This window comes from Rana temporaria, chromosome 2 (assembly GCF_905171775.1).
Source record: "Rana temporaria chromosome 2, aRanTem1.1, whole genome shotgun sequence".
Lineage (NCBI taxonomy): Eukaryota > Metazoa > Chordata > Amphibia > Anura > Ranidae > Rana > Rana temporaria.
Genome location: NC_053490.1, coordinates 432,743,452 through 432,762,296, shown reverse-complemented (window position 1 = coordinate 432,762,296; position 18,845 = coordinate 432,743,452).

Here is an 18,845-nt window from a genome sequence, read left to right as displayed (position 1 = left end):
TAAATAATTTCCAGCCTATCTGCATATGTTTGGCCCTATTAATATAGGGGTGACACTGACCTGATGGCCTGATAATTTCCACATCCCCAATTTCTTCATCTTCTATCACTCCTCCTTCTTCCACCACCTCCCCATCATCTTCTATCACTCCTCCTTCTTCCACCACCTCCCCATCATCTTCGACTCCTCCTTCATCCATCAATCCACCTTCTTGCAATTTGCCAAATTGTTCTTCCGCCACTTGCCCTTCATCTGATATAAATTCTAAGTCCAAAATAACTTCTTCCTCCTCTCTTCCTTCCTCCTTTCTTCCTTCCTCTTCTCCTTCCACATCCTCTTCTCCTTCTACATCCTCTTCTCCTTCCACATTCTCTTCTCCTTCCACATCCTCTTCTCCTTCCACATCCTCTTCTCCTTCCACATCCTCCTCTCTTCCTTCCCCAGCCTCCTCCTGCTCAACATGTGGAGGTGTTTGATTTTCCGGGTGTCTGGCCCTCTCTGCCTCCTCCAATTGCTGGCGTCTTCTTTCCCCTATAAGAAATAATAAAAAACAAAAGGTATACTCATCAGCACACTGATATTGGATATCATAAATCGCACACATTGCATAGACGATACATTTATGATGATTTTTGGTTGTTTATTCTTTCAGCAATCCTCCATTTTTGGCGTAGTTCTAGGCCAAGCTCTGATCCTGCCCCTTTTTTGCAAAGAAGTGACACAAATGGATGTCCCCCCAAAACATTAATTCTCGTCGACCCTCCAAATAAATATACTTTGATTTTTGAGACACAGGTGCTTTGCATTTCAAGATGTTAAAACATCAGCTTTATTTGCATTTTGGAGAATGAATCTTGTTTGCCTGTCACATTCACTCAATTTAATTTCTGTGATTTTGCTATTCAACAATGTTGGAAAACCAAGTTTGGGGCCAGTCAGCCATGTCCAGGTGTGTTGTTCCTGGAGTAACGTCACATTTTTGCTAAACAATGTCATATTACGCGTGTTTACTATTTCACAAAATTTGTTTAAGGTTGTTATTTGACATAAACACAATACAGTATCTACACGTGTTCAAAAGTAAAAGCAGGCCAAGGAGGCAGATGTGAAAAAATACATGTCAACACATTATTGCAGACATTCCCCCCCCCCTTAAATAATATGGACTTACTTTTACGCAGAATTTTGAGGATCTTCTTCATGTGATGTGGCTCCCTCAATTTTAAATCGGACCAACGCTTCCGTAGTTGCTCCTTTGACCTGGTGACACCAAACATTCTCCTCATTCTCCTTGCCACCTTGTCCATTATGTGTGACTTCCTACGGTTCGGTGTTTTGTAGGGCCCACATTCACCATCATAATCCTTCCTCCTCATGATGTAAACCAACTCCACCATTTCTTCGAACGCCATATTAGTGGCTTTATATCTTTTAGGCCTGGATCGGGACGGTCCAGCCTCTGTCCCTTCACTTGCGCCATGAGAGCTCCGTGCCCGCTCGTGTGACATCGCCATCTTTCCTTCCCACAGAGATTAGGGGCGTGGAAACGAGGAAATGTCCCGTCAGGGGCGGAGATGAGGGCGGGGATTATTGCATATGCGGAGTGTCGCGAATGCCAACAACGTATTGACGTAGGTTACGCGGAGAATATTCGCGCGATTCCAGAACCTACACAGTTAACGCCATATTTACTTTTTCAATTGATTAGGGGCATGGCAAAGGTGACGAGGGCGGCGTTTCATACATACGCGGAGTGGATAAAAGGCGCTTGACGTGATTACGTAGGTTACGTGTTAATTCAGCGAGCGGAAGAAACGAGGATTGTGAGAGAGGCAGGTAAGAAATTTAAACATGGGATCAGCAGCGGGCTCTAAAATGTAGAGCAATGGGATGGGGGTTTGGTCTGTTGGTTGCACAGTTTTATTAAGCTATTATGTCTCTTGGATACCAGAATGTGATTTTCATACCCAAATGCTTTTGTAGACATCACAAAATAGAGAGATCAAAAATGCTGTGACTCATTAGTAATTATGTAGGGTGTATTCAGATCAGGCCAAGTATTGTTCTGTGTTGGTTGGACAGAGGTCATTAGGAAGTTTCTTTCATGTAATCAATGCTGAGGGGCAGGATATCTACACATGCAATAGTGCCTTGATGAATGCTGTCATTTGTAAGAATTGTGTATGGTTGTAGATTTATATTATTTCCTGCAATGTAACCAAAGGGGCGGCATGTTAAAAAAAAATGTTAGCTAAAACCAACCAATGGGGCAGAGCTGGCCAGCATTTTCAAAACAAGAGACACTGTGTTTGTATTTCTATATAGGTACTACTTTTTTAACAACATATTCTATCAATGTAAATGCTGAGGCTTTTTTTAATTGTGTTTTTGGTTTCTTTTCATTTTTTCTATCTAGAATAAAAAAAATAAAAAAATAAATTCACAATGGATCTCCTGCAGAGCCAAGACATTATCCAGCATTTGCTGGATAAATTTCGGGAAATGCCCATCCTGTGGGATTCAAAGCAGGACCATTACCACAATAAGGACGTACGAGCGGCAGCACTTGAACAGCTAGCAGCATACATGAGGACATGGGTGCCAGAATGCAGTGCCAACATGGTGAAGGATAAACTTGCCAACCTCAGGGGCACATATAGGAGAGCGTACAAAGCTCACCAAAAGCAGCTAAGATCTGGAGCAGCAGCAAGACCACCAAAGGAACCCAAGCTGTGGTATTACAACCAGATGTCATTTTTGCGGGATCAACTGGAAGGCAGGCCATCAATGTCGAGTCTGAATCCCAACCTTTCCTCCACGCTACCTCCCAGCGGGACTTCCCCAGATCACCACAGCCCTGCAGAGTCGGATGAAGAGGGCCTGGCTGACAGAGAGGCAGATCTGCGCCTCTACGATGATGAGGTATAGTAGTTTCATAACTATTTATGTAATAATATTAATTATTGTTTGATTCTTGACTTGATATTGGTTAATAAAATACAAGCTGGGAAGTAAAAATCTAAAATCGTGGGCAAACAAATAGGTGTCAGGGATGACAACTGCAGGGGTCAGAGGGTGAGTCTGTTTTCAAGTTTAAATTCAAGGCAAAAAATAAGATTCAAGCATGAAAATGTGAGTGAGTATATTCCTAAATATATTACAACATGTCCCTTTTTTTTACACAGGAAGAAGAGACCAGCCAGGAGGTGGCAGATCCTCTCCTCACTGACAGCCAGGCCGAAGGGGTCAGTGGCAGCCAGGAGGAGGCCGGGCCCAGTGGCGTTCAGCAGCTCCCCAGGACAACCACCACCAGCCAGGCTCCTCCACTTTATATTAGGCCACCAGGCCGTAAGAAGAAATTGGGGGCAGTGGAGGAAGCCAGCCTGAAAATGATTCAGGAGGCGAGTGCCATCATGAGGGCCCCCCTCAACCCCACTGAGGCCTACAGTGCCTCCGTGGCACATGACCTGAATCAAGGCACGGAGGAGCAGAGGCAACTGGCAAAGGGCGTGATCAACCAGGCCCTTTGGTGGATGCAGAGGGAGCTGCTGACCCCAGACACTGGGCTATGTGACCCGGCCCGGCTTGCTGAACACCATTCTCCTGCTGCCACATCATCCCCACCTGCAAGGGCCCAGGGAAGACCCGCTGGAAGGCAGCCTGGAAGGAAGGTTGCAAGGAAGAGGAGACGTTGATGCCCTGCCTTCCATTTGATCCCCCACAAATGGCATCTTGTTTGGACTACCACAGCTTGGGTTGCTTTGGTTATGTGCTGCTGCTTCAGATTTTATTTTGTGTGCTTCCTGAGGTTGGCTAGTTTATCCTTCACCATGTTTGAAATGCAAGTTTGCATGTATGTTGCTAGCTGTTCAAGTGCTGCCATTCTGTTTTTGATCCTTTTTATAATTTGCTCAAATAAAAGCCTTTTTGTTGATTTGAAAAACGTGCCTATTGTTTGTAATACTGTGGGTATTATTTTAGGCATCAAACATTACAAATAAATAAAATGATTAATCTAAAATATTCACTAACTCATGTGGGGGGGGGGGGGGGTCATTTGGTGTGCCAACATGGTAGACAATTTAAACAACCTTCAACAAAATCATGTTAAATATACAAACAAAAGCTAAATCAAAACTATTTCCTATTAAAATATTCTAAATGGTGACATAACTATAAACACCTAAAGAAAGTGGGAAAGATAACCATTAAACATTAAAAGCAAAAAAATTGAAATGTGGAGGACCACTAAAAATATGATACGTCGGGCCAATAAAAGTTTGCAAAAATCTTACTACATCACAGCTAACAAATGTCACTTTTGAGTATGGAACAACTCAGTTGAAATAACATGAGCTAAATAACTGATTAGTTATAGCAAGAGAAGAATGAAGAAAACGACGGCATCAAGCATTGGTTATTGTGTGTTTTGCTTCAGTGTTCTATTGCTAGAATTAATCTTTCTATTGACGAATGTGCCATATCCCAAAGAAACGTGAGTTTTACCTGAACGAGCGCTCCCGTGGCCTCATTTAGTCTGAGCATGCGCGGGGTTTTTGTACGTTGGTTTTGTGTACTCACCACCAAACATGTACGTTCGGACAGGATTTGAGCGGACGGTTTTAAAACAAGTTTGGAAATAAATGTCTGCTGAAAAACGGCCCGGCGGGCAAATGTACGGTGAAATTCTGTACGCTCGTAACTACACACGACCAAACATGTATGCTGAAACTGGTCCGCGGGCCAGTTTCAGCAAACATGTTTGGTCGTGAGTATGGGGCCTAGGAGTGACAATACTACACTATTCCAATTGGGAGAATGGAACTCTGAACGTTTATATGAACTTATACATGGTTCTCATCATTTCTGATCAAAGATTTTTGGTCATATCAATTTTTTTATATACAGTGGGGATCGAAAGTTTGGGCACCCCAGGTAAAAATTTGTATTAATGTGCATAACGAAGCCAAGGAAAGATGGAAAAATCTCCAAAAGACATTCTTATAATATGTCAAAAAAAGTAAAATCGTATTTCTATCATTTACACTTTCGAAATTACTGAAAACAAAAAAATGGCGTTTGCAAAAGTTTGGGCACCCTTCTAGCCTAACCATAGGAATGTTTTTCATTTAATGTTTATATATTTATTGCACATTTGGATTATGTTTTTGGGTTTGTGCTCTGCAGAGAGTTCAAGTTTAATCACATGAAAAGTAGTTAGACCATTTCTGTGTGGACGTGTAGTTCGTATTTGAATTATTTTTCCACTATTAACCCTTGAACAACACCTGGGGGTTCTAATACACATTTTTCTAGCACCGCATTTTTCACTTTTTAACCTATCTATTATAACCAAAAGGTGCAAAGATAACTGGTAATAAGTTGTTATAAAATGTACCTAAAAGTCTTGCCTGTCACATTTTGCTTGCTTAAGCTGGCCATGCAATGATCGACCGGTTTAGCAGGGACTGGACAAATTTCAATCAGTGTATGTGTCAGTCCTTTTTGACAGAAGCCGATGGCTGCATTCACACCTGAGAGTTTTCAGCTCATAAAATGCTTGAAAAAATTTCTGAAAAACGCCCAACAAGCAAAATCCCATTAATTTCAGTGGCACCTGTTGACATCTGAGCGTTTTGTCACCTGAAGCAAAACACCTGAAAAATGCCTTAAAGGCGCTGTAAAGCTATGTGTTTTTTTCACCTTAATGTATCCTATGCATTAAGGTGAAAAAACACCTTGTACTCTCGGACCCCCAGCCTGCCCGTTTTACTTACCTAAGCCACAAAACTCTGTGGGCTCATTCCCGCAATAGTTTCCCCCTGCTTGAGGTGGCTCATCATAGGAGATTGATAGCAATGCAGCCATTGGCTCGCGCTGCTGTCAATCACATCCAATGAAGCAGGGCCGAGTGATACAGTCGGCGGCTATAGCCACCGGCTGTATAACAGGAGCGCGCTCACAAGCTAACCCCCTTGGGAGAGAGCTTCCCATGCGGGGAAACAGCCGCATGGGAAGCCATACAACCCCTTGAAGCTCAAAAAAGAACATGAGATTCTTTGGGGCAGATTACAGGCGTATTTCCTGCTTTTTACATTGGTGACCTGTACAAATTTGCGGTAAAAACGCATGAGTTTAAAACGCTCAGTTGTGAATGCAGCCTTAGGGTCTTGGGATTCCTTCATCTACCTCATTCTATAAGTAGCAAAGGACGGATGGACGGCCGCACACCAAAGAACTCTTGAGTTGTCTTTTTTGAAGGAACATGAGCAAACACCGCAAATACACAGCAGAAATCAAAAATCAAAAACAGCCAACGCGTTTCACACTTTGTTAGTGCTTATTCATGGCCTAAGTACAACTAAAACACACACAAAATAAATAGTGCTAACAAAAGACATGTGACCCGAATTAGCCACTAGTGGAGGAGAGCCTATGAGTAGAGGCAATACTACTTTCCATTGCCTAGTGCATTGCCAGCACCCACATCCACCTGGACTTATCCACAATTGCACTTGGGATTTCCCTGGAGCGGTGAACCCCACCTACCTCATTCTATAACTGTACTAAATTCATTAGTACTATAACAGTGTATGGTCAGCTTCACTGTACTATATTATCACGATTATATTCCTTACACAGATTTGAAGGCACTCCCTCTAGTGGATATCTGAGATTGCTGAATTTGCCTTGAGATAAGATGAAAAGTAAAACACTGCTAAATTTGATGCACAGGATGTATATATATTTTAGGAAATGTGGCTTTCATGTAAATATAACATTTAGAAATCATTTTAAAGAAACATTAAGGCTACTTTCACACCTAAGCGTTGGGGGCGTCGGCGGTAATGTGATGCTATTTTTTTTTTTTTTTTTTTTAATTTTTTATTTCTCATCAAAAAGTCAGTCCTCGCGGACCACCAATATACACAAGTTACAGTAGCAAGAATACAAATCAAACACAGTCACAGAGATACTTGTAGGCCTTTGGTTATACAAATAATGTCGCAGTGGGATATTAAGATGTGATGCTATTTTAAGCGGCGCTTTTTCCGTCTTGTTTGCGGCGCTTTTAACCCCCCATAGAAAAATCGACTGCAAAGCACCACTTTCTGTAAAATGTAATGCAATATATCTGAGGTGTTCTGTACACAGAATGTATAGAGAATGCCCCCCAGATATGTCACTTCCTGCTCGTGTGATTGGCTTACTGAAGTCTACACTAAAATACAAGTCTGATTTCAGGCATCCCCTGAAACAAAAATAAAAATTTTGGTGAGATACTGCCAATAGGAAATCACATCTAAAGGGATGCAAGCCCTGCAATTTTACTCATTGGAGCTTTGCAAGTGCAGCAGCTGCTTGATAATTAAGAAACCACTTCCATTAGACTCACTTCTGTACACAGGTATAGAAAAATGCACAGGGATTTCTTCAGAATAACAAAAAATAGGAATCTGCAAAAATGTTGACAAAATCCTTGTAATGTACATAGATCACCCAGAGGGGAGGGTTTTTTCTCAGCAAAAGTAAAGTTATGCTGGCCATACACTCCACGAAAAATTGTCCAAACGAACTTTCGAAAAACGAACGTTCGGTCGTGAGCGCAAACGATAGTGCCATCATGTAATGACCGATAAATAGTTCAGTGGACATAAATAAAAAAAAATTGTTTTGTTTTTTTTTACATATACCTAGTGCAGAAAGTTCGGACAGGGAAACACAACCTTCCGATTTATCGTTCGTTCGGCAGAAAATTTCCAAACTTGTCCTTCGTTTTTTCGGCTCAAAAACGTCCCAGCGATTATCGATTTTGTGCCTATTAACTGTACGAAAAATGAAAGAACTGTCTGAAAGACTGATTTTCGCCCGATTTTTCGTATAGTGTATGGCCAGCATGACTCTTTTAACAAGCTGTCACTGAACTCTTTAGCTTTTGCAGGTACTGTGAAGCAATGAATCCCCAAAGTTGACAGCAGAAGCACACTTTCTTTTTCTTTAACAGAATTAATAAAGTAATTTGAAAATAAGTGTACCTGAAGAGTGAGATTCAGTAGGATATTAGACAGCTGTGTTAATAAATGTTGACAATTTAAGACAGTATCATAAGTTGCCAGCTAGGGTGCAGAAGAAACAACTAGAAACCAGCAGGAGTTTGAAATCATATAAACTGCTTCCCGCCCTGTACATAGACAGCCAGGCAGGACAAGCATCATTCTACGAGGACGTACCCATATGTCCTCCCAGAACTGCGCCTCATGCACGCCCTCGGAGGCACACACCATTTTGTGTACTGGCTGCTGTGCTCTTCCCTGGTACCATGTGATAGCACATGGTGCAGATCACAGCGGCCCTGTACCATGTGATAGTTGTGGCCAATGAAAGTTATTACAGTAGTTCTCAATGGATGCAGAAATTATTGCTTACATAGCCATCTTGACTGAGTAAGCAATCAAAATGTAAAAAAAATCTCTGATCACCCCACAGAGTATTGCAGTGTCGCTATGGTGACTGTGGGGATCTCATGTAAAATGTCTGGCTGCTATAATATCACTGTATGTCACTAGCTATTATCTCTGATCACTGCCACAGCAGTACAATATCACCAGACCAGTGCTGCTAGTCAGTGTCCCCAATCACCACCCACTCACAGTGTCCCTAATCACTGCCACACCAGTCATATTGTCACTGATTACCGCCACACCAGTCATATTGCCTCTTATCACCGCCACACCAGTTACAATGTCCCTGATCACCACTACACCAATTATATTGTCCCTGATCACCACCACACCAGTTAATGTCCCTGGTCACTGCCCCACCAGTTGCAGTGTCATCAGACCAGTGTAAGTCAGCAGCAGTGTTTCTGATCACCACCACACTAGTGCAGTGTTGCCTCTGCCTGCCGCCTGTACTAACCCTGGCCTGCTCATTGATCATGTTTCTGTTTGTTGCCTGGACTGATCCTTTGCCTGTTTGCTGACTATGTCTCTGCCTGCGGCCTGAAATGACCCATGTGCACGTCTGACTGACTGTGTTTCTGTGAAACATCAATCCTAGCCATCTCCTGTGGGCAACTGCACTACTGGAGCCACAGGCAACTGCACTACTGGAGCCACAGGAACTTATTTGTTCTTTCTTTCTTTTAGCCTCCTGTACTTCTTGGCCACATGGCATTCCTTGGGGCTGCCATTTTATTAATATACTAGCTGAATACCCGGCGTTGCCCGGTCTTCCTATCTTAACCTTTTGGGGAGGAAAATCATAGTAATATAAATATACCCATCTTTTATATAAGGGTGTAGGTAAGGGTTAATTTAACTGTCATATATTTTTATTTGGCATATAAGTAATATGTGTACCAGGTATTATTGAAATATCTCCAGGCGTACAGAAGTTATGTGGGAACATACATTTCCCATTGATTTGCATGGGACTTTAAACAAAAACCCTGACCCTCACAAATGGGGGTAGTTAAGGGATAAATTAACTATCCTACAGTTTAAGTGGACATATAAGTAACATGTGACCAAGTGTTATCGAAATATCTACAGCCGTTTGGAAGTTATGAAGTAACATGTATTTCCCATAGAGTTGAATGGGACTTTAAAGGAAAACCCCGACCATGGCAAATGGGGGTGGGTAAGGGTTAAACTACCTATCCTATGTTTGTTGCTGACATATAAGTAACATGTGTGCCAAGTTTCATGTTAATATCTTTAGCCGTTTGGACGTGATGCTGGAACATGAAGTAACATGTATTTCTCATAGAGTTGAATGGGACTTTAAAGGAAAACCCCGACCATGGCAAATGGGGGTGGGTAAGGGTTAAACCACCTATCCTATGTTTGTTGCTGACATATAAGTAACATGTGTGCCAAGTTTCATGTTAATATCTTTAGCCGTTTGGACGTGATGCTGGAACATACATACATACTTACATACATAAACACACACATACACACACGTTGAGTTTTATATATATAGATAGAGTTGAATGGGACTATAAAGAAAAACCCCGACCATGGCAAATGGGGGTGGGTAAGGGTTAAACCACCTATCCTATGTTTGTTGCTGACATATAAGTAACATGTGTGCCAAGTTTCATGTTAATATCTTTAGCCATTTGGACGTGATGCTGGAACATGAAGTAACATGTATTTCCCATAGAGTTGAATGGGACTTTAAAGGAAAACCCTGACCATGGCAAATGGGGGTGGGTAAGGGTTAAACCACCTATCCTATGTTTGTTGCTGACATATAAGTAACATGTGTGCCAAGTTTCATGTTAATATCTTTAGCCGTTTGGACGTGATGCTGGAACATGAAGTAACATGTATTTCCCATAGAGTTGAATGGGACTTTAAAGAAAAACCCCGACCATGGCAAATGGGGGTGGGTAAGGGTTAAACCACCTATCCTATGTTTGTTGCTGACATATAAGTAACATGTGTGCCAAGTTTCATGTTAATATCTTTAGCCGTTTGGACGTGATGCTGGAACATACATACATACATACACACACACACACGTTGAGTTTTATATATATAGATTAGGCTTTCTTGGCTTGTGGGAAATGGGACTGCTACAGGTGATGCTACACTAAGCTTGGTTTTGATACAATTGGTTTATTTGTGCAATACACAAAATACAATGTCCAGTATATAATCAATCAAAAAAGTAAACGTTGGGAGAGTTAGCAGAATGTGTCTTGAGGTGCAATTCTAAGTATGTCCATGTGACAATAAAATGAAGTCCTCAAAAAACTCAGCATACCTCTTCAAAAATATGTTGGGGTGTTTTCTTTCCAAAATGTGGTCCTTTTAAATGATTTTCCACTGTCCTGGTGCTTCAGGGCCTCCAAAAATATGATATGTAGCCAGGAAATTAGATGTGATCCTTGGATTTTGGGCCCCTCTATGTGGCTCGGCTGTGAAAAAGTCTCACACATATGGTATTGCTATACTCGAGAGGAGTAGAAAAAATTGTTTTGGGGTGTAATTATAGGTATACATATGATTTGTGTTAGAAATATCTTAATTAACTCTGTAAAAAAAAAATAATAATAAATATAAATAATAATAATTATTTTCAAAATTTCCAAAACCTGTGGCAAAACGCGACATTTACAAAAGACTTGCTATGCCTTTGAGAAAATACCTTAGAGTACATCGTTTATGGGTAATTTAAAGTGGTTCTGAAGGCAGAATTTTTTTTATGTTAATGCATGTTATGCATTAAGATAAAAACCTTCTGTGTGCATCAGTTCCCCCCAGCCTCATTTAATATTTACCTGAGCCCTATCTCGATCCAGCGATGTTGCACAAGAGCCTTGGCTGTCTGGGGACTGACCCTCATTGGCTGAGATAGCAGCGATTGGCTCCCACTGCTGTCAATCAAAGTCAGTGAGCCAATGAGGAGAGAGGGACGGGCCGAGCCGTAGCTCCATGTCTGAATGGACACAGAGCAGCGGCTCAGCTCGGCATCCCCATAGCAAGCTGCTTGCTGTGGAGGCACTCAGTACGAGGGAGGGGCTAGGAGTGCCGGCGGGGCACCCAAGAAGAGGAGGATCTGGGCTGCTCTGTGCAAAACCACTGCACAGAGCAGGTAAGTATGACATGCTTGTTATTATTATTTAAAAAAAAAAAAGACTTCATTATCATTGTAAGCAGTTTGAAAACCCAAAGGTGCTTTTTGGATTTTGGGCCCCTCTATGCATCCAGCCTGCAAAAAAAGTCTCACGCATGTGGTATCCCCATTCTGAGAAGGCATAGAAGAATGTGTTTTGAGGTGTAATTTCAAAGTATGCCTATGCAGGTGGTCCGTTTTAATCCGATCTCTCTATAGAGGAGAAGCCGCAAGCTGTCACAGCCGGGTGCCTGTGATGCTGGCGATGGAGAGGAGCGAGGATTCGGACGGCTGGATCGTGGGACAGGTGAGTGTGTTTATTAAATGTCAGCAGCTACACTTTTTGTAGCTGCTAACTTTTAATAAACGTAAAAAGGACCGGAGCAAGAAAAATAGGCCCAGAGTGTGAGAATGAATATGGAGAGCAAGGTGAAATTCGAATGGAATGTAAAGGAGAAAGAAAGACAGAGCGGAGGAGGAGGGTAGTAATAAAATAGACTGCAAAAGGGAAAGAAAAAAATAGAGGAAAGCGGGATGAAAGTAGGGTTACTTGGAGGGGGGCTCTGACCGGGCAGTACAGGTCCCATATGCAATATGTTGCAAGAGCGGAAATACTGTAAGTTCTCTCTAGGGAGTTAGTGATGGTATATCAAATGAGACCAGACCTTCAGCCTAGGTTCACACTTATGCGATCCGGGAACCAATGTGATTACAGCGCTGGTTCCCGCATCGCTCCTGTCCCGCAGGCAGTTCACACTGCCTTCTGCGAACCGCTGTGGGTGTCATTACATTGTTAATGACACCCCCAGATCGGTTCACAGATCGCACAGGAATTGGATCACATAGGTGAAAACACCCATGCAACCAGATTCTAGTGTGGGGAAAAACAAGTCCATGCACTATTTTCTGTGTGAATCCAATGCAAGTTCAGCCATACGAATGTATGGCTGAACTCGCATTGTTTAGAGATCACATGTGATTGGCACCGGCGGTGTGGGTGCGAATCATATACGATCCCTGAGATTGCGCTAGTGTGAACCCAGGCTCAAGAATATTTTTTGGTCATCATTCAGGATAGTGGATAAATGCACTTTTTTTTTACCAGCTTAGCCAACTCTAGTTTACCAATCTTAGCAGTGACTTGGTTGCTTTTCAACTCCATCATTTCTAATGTAAATACAGAGAAAGAGTTGCGGGAAAGGAAAGCAGAGAGCTAAGTTCTGACTTCTTTTGTGAACTTTGAGGATGATATTGTCCATAGTGCCACAGCTACAGAGTTCAGTGGGAGCTTGTTTTCAAGCCTAGTGCTTGTTAATCCTACACACATGGAGACAACTGGAACAAATGCATTGCAGGTCAATTGCATCATTATGATCCTGCTGCGATGATGTCTGTTGCAGCATGCATATATGTTTACAAAAACAGTTGCTTAGATGTCTTTTGCTATACAGAAATGTTTATGTAAGAGTGTCATCAATAACTACTGTATGAACAAAGTTTTGTCCAGTGTGACATAGATTTGAGTCTTCCATATACTGTAAATATTTTATGTGATCTTTGTGCCTTAGTATGATGATAATATCAGACATATTACTGAATATGTGATGCCCGGTACACACGATCACTTTTTGTGATGAAAAAAAATGACATTTTTTAAAACGTCATTTAAAATGATCGTGTGTGGGCTTCACATAATTTTTTGTCTTCTGAAAAACGACAAAAAAAAATTTGATCATGCTTCAATTTTTTATGTCATTTTTTAAAATGTCATTTTTTGTGTCATAAAAAATGATCGTGTGTGGGCAAAACAACGTTTTAAACCCGCACATGCCCAGAAGCAAGTTATGAGACGGGAGGTAAAACTACCATTCATAATGGAGTAAGCACATTCATCACGCTGTAACAGACAAAAAAGCACAAATCGTCTTTTACTAACAAGTAACCAGCTATAAGCAGCCTCATGGCGAATAGAACTTCCCTTTAGAGTGCTGTCGCTTTGTTCATAATTTTTCAAAAACGATGGTGTGTGGGCAACATCATTTTTAATGATGAAGTTGGAAAAAATTTGTTTTTTTTCATGATGAAAATTACATTTTTTTTCATCACAAAAAGTGATCGTGTGTACGGGGCATCAAAGACAGGCCCCTACAGTTTCAATTCACAGCGCTATGTGTGGTTTGTATGTGCAGTTCATGTTTGTAAGCAAATTATTAAATATTGTTGCAATAGGATCATCTTATTTATATATTTTTCCATAAGACACAGACTGCAACAGTTTGCATATTTACTGAAAGCAAGGGGTTTTGGCTCTGGCATGGATTTATGGTGTGCTTGGGTAGTTCATTCCACTGTGGCGTGTCATAAACTTCTAGTTAAATTATTTTTGTGCCAAGGTACTGCATGCCATGTTTTTCTCCTCTCATTTGTAATGCTAAAATGATCAACTCTGACCCCTTTATTTACTGCATTTGAAAAACACTGTTTTTCACCTTTATACGTTTATTCTTCTAAAGTAAAGTGAGTAAGCAGAGAAATGAATATTGCAGGGTATATGTCAAACAAACAACAAAATTATTTTATTAATGTAGCTGTCGTACGATTGGTTGTTTTGGGTTACTGCACTTCCCCACACCATAATTGTTATTGTACTGAGGAATATACTGTATAATCTTTTGGGTGTCAGTGTCAATTTCATTCATATAACATTTTAAAATATTTTTTTATGTCTTGTTTTTATTTTCACATATGTATATATTCTATTTTACACAGTGTATGAGTGTGTGTGCAAGACCCCTTTCACACTCACGGTGCGGCCGCGTTGGCGGTACACTTTCTTTGCTTTGCAGGTGCTTCGGCAGCCATGCCTATTAATTTCAATGGGCAGGGGCAATGGAGGAGCGGTGTATACATCACTCCAAAGATGCTGCTTGCAGGACTTATTCTAAGGTCCTGCAAGCACACCGCTCCAGTTTGAAAGCACTTGGGCTTTCACACTGGGGCTGCTGGGGAGGCAGTTTTCAGGCGCTTTACAGGTGGCATTTTTAGCCCTTTAGCACCTGAAAAACACCTCCAGTGTGAAAGGGGTCTAAGTGTTTATATAATCTTTGTTTTACAAAAACATTTAAAACTGAATTCCTGTCTTCACAAAAATGTTAAATATGCCCCTTTCTCTCAGCATATGCTGGATATAATGCTAATTTTGTCTCTGTGGAATCTAATGGAGGGAAAAACTCCACCGTCCCACTGTAGCACTCCAATCGTTTTCTCTCCTGTGCCATAATGTGGAGATGCATCACAGATGGGTCACAGGAGTGCAAAACGAATTGCACTCCTGTGACCCATCGGAGAAGCCTAGCCAAGTGAGCTTAGGCTGGACTTCTCCTTTAACTCTTGCTGTTGTAGGACCCAATAACTATATGTGGTTTATGCCAACTGTTATTGAAGATGCTGGGCTGGCCTGTCACCTTTCGATTTCTATTTGGGGCAATTGCTACCTAGCACCAGTATTTGATGTAGCCTTACAGACATGGTGACCAGTGATTCTTTTCTATAGATGTTTATAGTTCTGTGTCTGGGGATTTGTTAATCCTCCTACGGGTCGGCAAGACTTTAATTATATGCAACATAATCATCCTATTTATACTGGTGACCAAATCATACGTTAAAAGATTTTACACAGCTGTAGCAAGAACTTCTTTCTACCATATCTGTATATGAGATAAAAGGTTCTGATGAATCATGGCTCCCAGGAAACGCGTCACCTGATCTCACCTAATCTCAATACCTTACTAAACAATTTCCATCCCTTAAATGGGAGTAGTTGGGAGTATAAATGCATACCTCCCAACTGACCCTGATTTCGAAGGACTGTCCCTGATTTGGAGCAATGTCCCTCTGTCCCTCATTCCTCCTCGTTTGTCCCTCATTCTGGTCTGATCTATATAGCTGTATATAAAATGCACTTTTTATCTATCAAAAAGTGTTTCCCAGTGCTAAACCTTTCCTCTGATTTCTAAGTTGCTGCATTTGTAAATTCCAAAAACCAATATAAAGGAATAGTAGTGGTGAAAACAGCACTTGTGGGTTTAAGCAATCTTATTTTTTTGTACAATTCTCCTTTAAGGGGTGTTAATGGGGTGTGTCCTATGCCTGCATACTTTTAGTGATAGGTGTTCCTTGTTCCCATCTCAGAAAGTTGGGAGGTATGCATAGCTCATCCCAGAACTCTGCACTCTGTATATAAAATTATGGCCGAAATTGTTGGCACCCCAGAAATTATTCCAGAAAATTAAGTATTTCTCACAGAAAAGTATTGCAGTAACACATGTTTTGCTATACACATGTTTATCCCCTTTGTGTATATTGGAACAAAACAAAAAAGGGAGGAAAAAAAACAAATTGGACATAATGTCACACAAAACTCCAAAAATGTGCTGGTCAAAATTCTTGGCACCCTTTTAAAATTGTGGATAAATAAGATTGTTTCAAGCATGTGATGCTCCTTTAAACTCACCTGGGGCAAGTAACAGATGTGGGCAATATAAAAATCACACCTGAAAGCAGATAAAAAGGAGAGAAGTTCACTTTGTCTTTGCATTGTGTGTCTATGTGTGCCACACTAAGCATGGACAACAGAAAGGGGAGAAGAGAACTGTCTTGAGAACCAAAATTGTGGAAAAATATCGACATTCTCAAGGTTACAAGTCTGTCTCCAGAGATCTAGCTTTGCCTTTGTCCACAGTGCGCAACATTATCAAGAGGTTTGCAACCCATGGCACTGTAGCTAATCTCTCTGGGCATGAACGGAAGAGAAGAATTTATGAAAGTTTTCAAGCAGGATAGTCCGGATGGCGGATAAGCAGCCCCAAACAAGTTCCAAAGAAATTCAAGCTGTCCTGCAGGCTCAGGGAACAACAGTGTCAGTGTGAACTATCCGTTGACATTTAAATTAAATGCTATGGCAGGAGACCCAGGAGGACCCCACTGCTGACACAGACATAAAAAAGCAAGACTACAGTTTGCTAAAATGTACTTGAGTAAGCCAAAATCCTTCTGGTAAAACGTCTTGTGGACAGATGAGACCAAGATAGAGCTTTTTGGTAAAGCATATAATTCTACTGTTTACCGAAAATGGAATGAGGCTTACAAAGAAAAGAACACAGTACCTACAGTGAAATATGGTGGATATTCAATGATATTTGGTGTTGTTTTGCTGCCTATGGCACTGGGTGCCTTGAATGTGTGCAAGGCATCATGAAATCGGAGTATTACCAAAATAATTTGGGTCATACTATACAGCCCAGTGTCAGAAAGCTGGGTTTGCATCAGAGATCTTGGGTCTTCCAGCAGGACAATGACCCCAAACATATGTCAAAAAGCCCCCAGAAATGGATGGCAACAAAGTGCTGGAGAGTTCTAAAGTGGCCAGCAATGAGTCCAGATCTAAATCCCATTGAACACCTGTGGAGAGATCTTAAAATTGCTGTTGGGAAAAGGCACCCTTCCAATAAGAGAGACCTGGAGCAGTTTGCAAAGGAAGAGTGGTCCAAAATTCTGGGGGAGAGTTGTAATTAGCTTATTGATGGTTATAGGAAGCGACTGATTTCAGTTATTTTTTCCAAAGGGTGTGCAACCAAATATTAAGTTAAGGGTGTCAAGAATTTTGACCAGCCCACTTTTGGAGTTTTGTGTGACATTATGTCCAATTTTATTTTTTTTCCTCCCTTTTTTTGTTTTGTTCCAATACACACAAAGGGAATAAACATGTATATAGCAAAACATGTGTTACTGCAATACTTTTCTGTGAGAAATACTTGATTTTCTGGAAAAATTTCTGGGGTGCCTACAATTTTGGCCATGACTGTAGCTCATCCCAGAACCCTGCACTTTGTACATAGCTCATTCCAGAACCCTACACTCTGTACATAGCTCATCCCAGAACCCTGCACTCTTTACATTTCTCATCCCAGAACCCTGCACTCGGTACATAATGCACTCAAAACCCTGCATTGTTTGATCCTTTTTTTTTATGAATGTGCTGGGGTTTGTGGGTATCCATGAAGCTCTTGCTTGTGGAACAATAATAAAAGCATGTTTTATAGGTACAAGCTCCTCCCACTGTCAAAAGTGTGACCACGCCCACATTTTCCGCAGCACGCTATGCAAGGTTACTTCCTTCCTCAAGTGTCCCTCATTCTAAAGTTCAAAAGTTGTGAGGTATGTAAATGTTCTTGCACTTTTTAATATATGATATTATCAATGTTTTTTAACTGAACCAAATAAAATATATATATGGATTTTTAACATTTTGTGAAGTATTTGTGTCCAGTGGAGGGATGCAGACTTATGGGACACCCTGATTAGTGACATGGCCTGCATCAGATTTGCAACAAAACAAACAAACAACAAAAGCCCAGAGAGTCGGGGTATATGTATGACTTTAAAGTTTATATTTGGTCAGAATTTAAAATCGTATACTCATTTATTGAATTTCAGTTATTTCTAGCCTACCTTTAATCAGAACAATCTTGAAATGTATAAACTTGTATCATCAGCGGCCCTTTTACAGTGACAAACACTAAACATAAAGTACACCACATTTTCGAAAACTATAATGAAAATCAATTCCGTTTTTGTTAACGAACGAAAACATAAATGTGAGGGTGGGACGTTTCTCTTGTGAACTTCCGGTTTCCACAGGGCTCTGCCTGTGTAGAGCCTGTGAGTGCTTCTGCTCCCAGCAAGCGAGTCCATAGCATGCTTACTACATAGCAGTTATCACTGTGCAGCATTACAGGCCTCCTCAGACAACAGTCAAAAGCAGCACTGTGCATTACAGGCATCCCGACGAGAGTCCCACTCCTGACTCATGACCTGTCAGAGCAGAGCACTGTGACTGTGTACATTATAGGCCTTCTCTTAGAGCACCGTCCAGAGTATTTTGTGCATTACAGGCCTCCTCTGACCACCTGCATCCAGAGCACTGTGCAATACAGGCCTCCCCTCAGACCTGAGACCATCATCCAGCACTGTGCAGCATTACAGGCCTCTCAAACCACCATCCAGGGAACTGTGCATTACAGGCCTCCTCAGACAACTGTCCAGAGCCCTTTGTAGCATTACAGGCCACTCAGACCACCATCCAGAGCACTGTGCATTACAGACCTCCTCAGACCACTGTCCAGAGCACTATGTGCTTTATAAGCCTGCTCAGACCA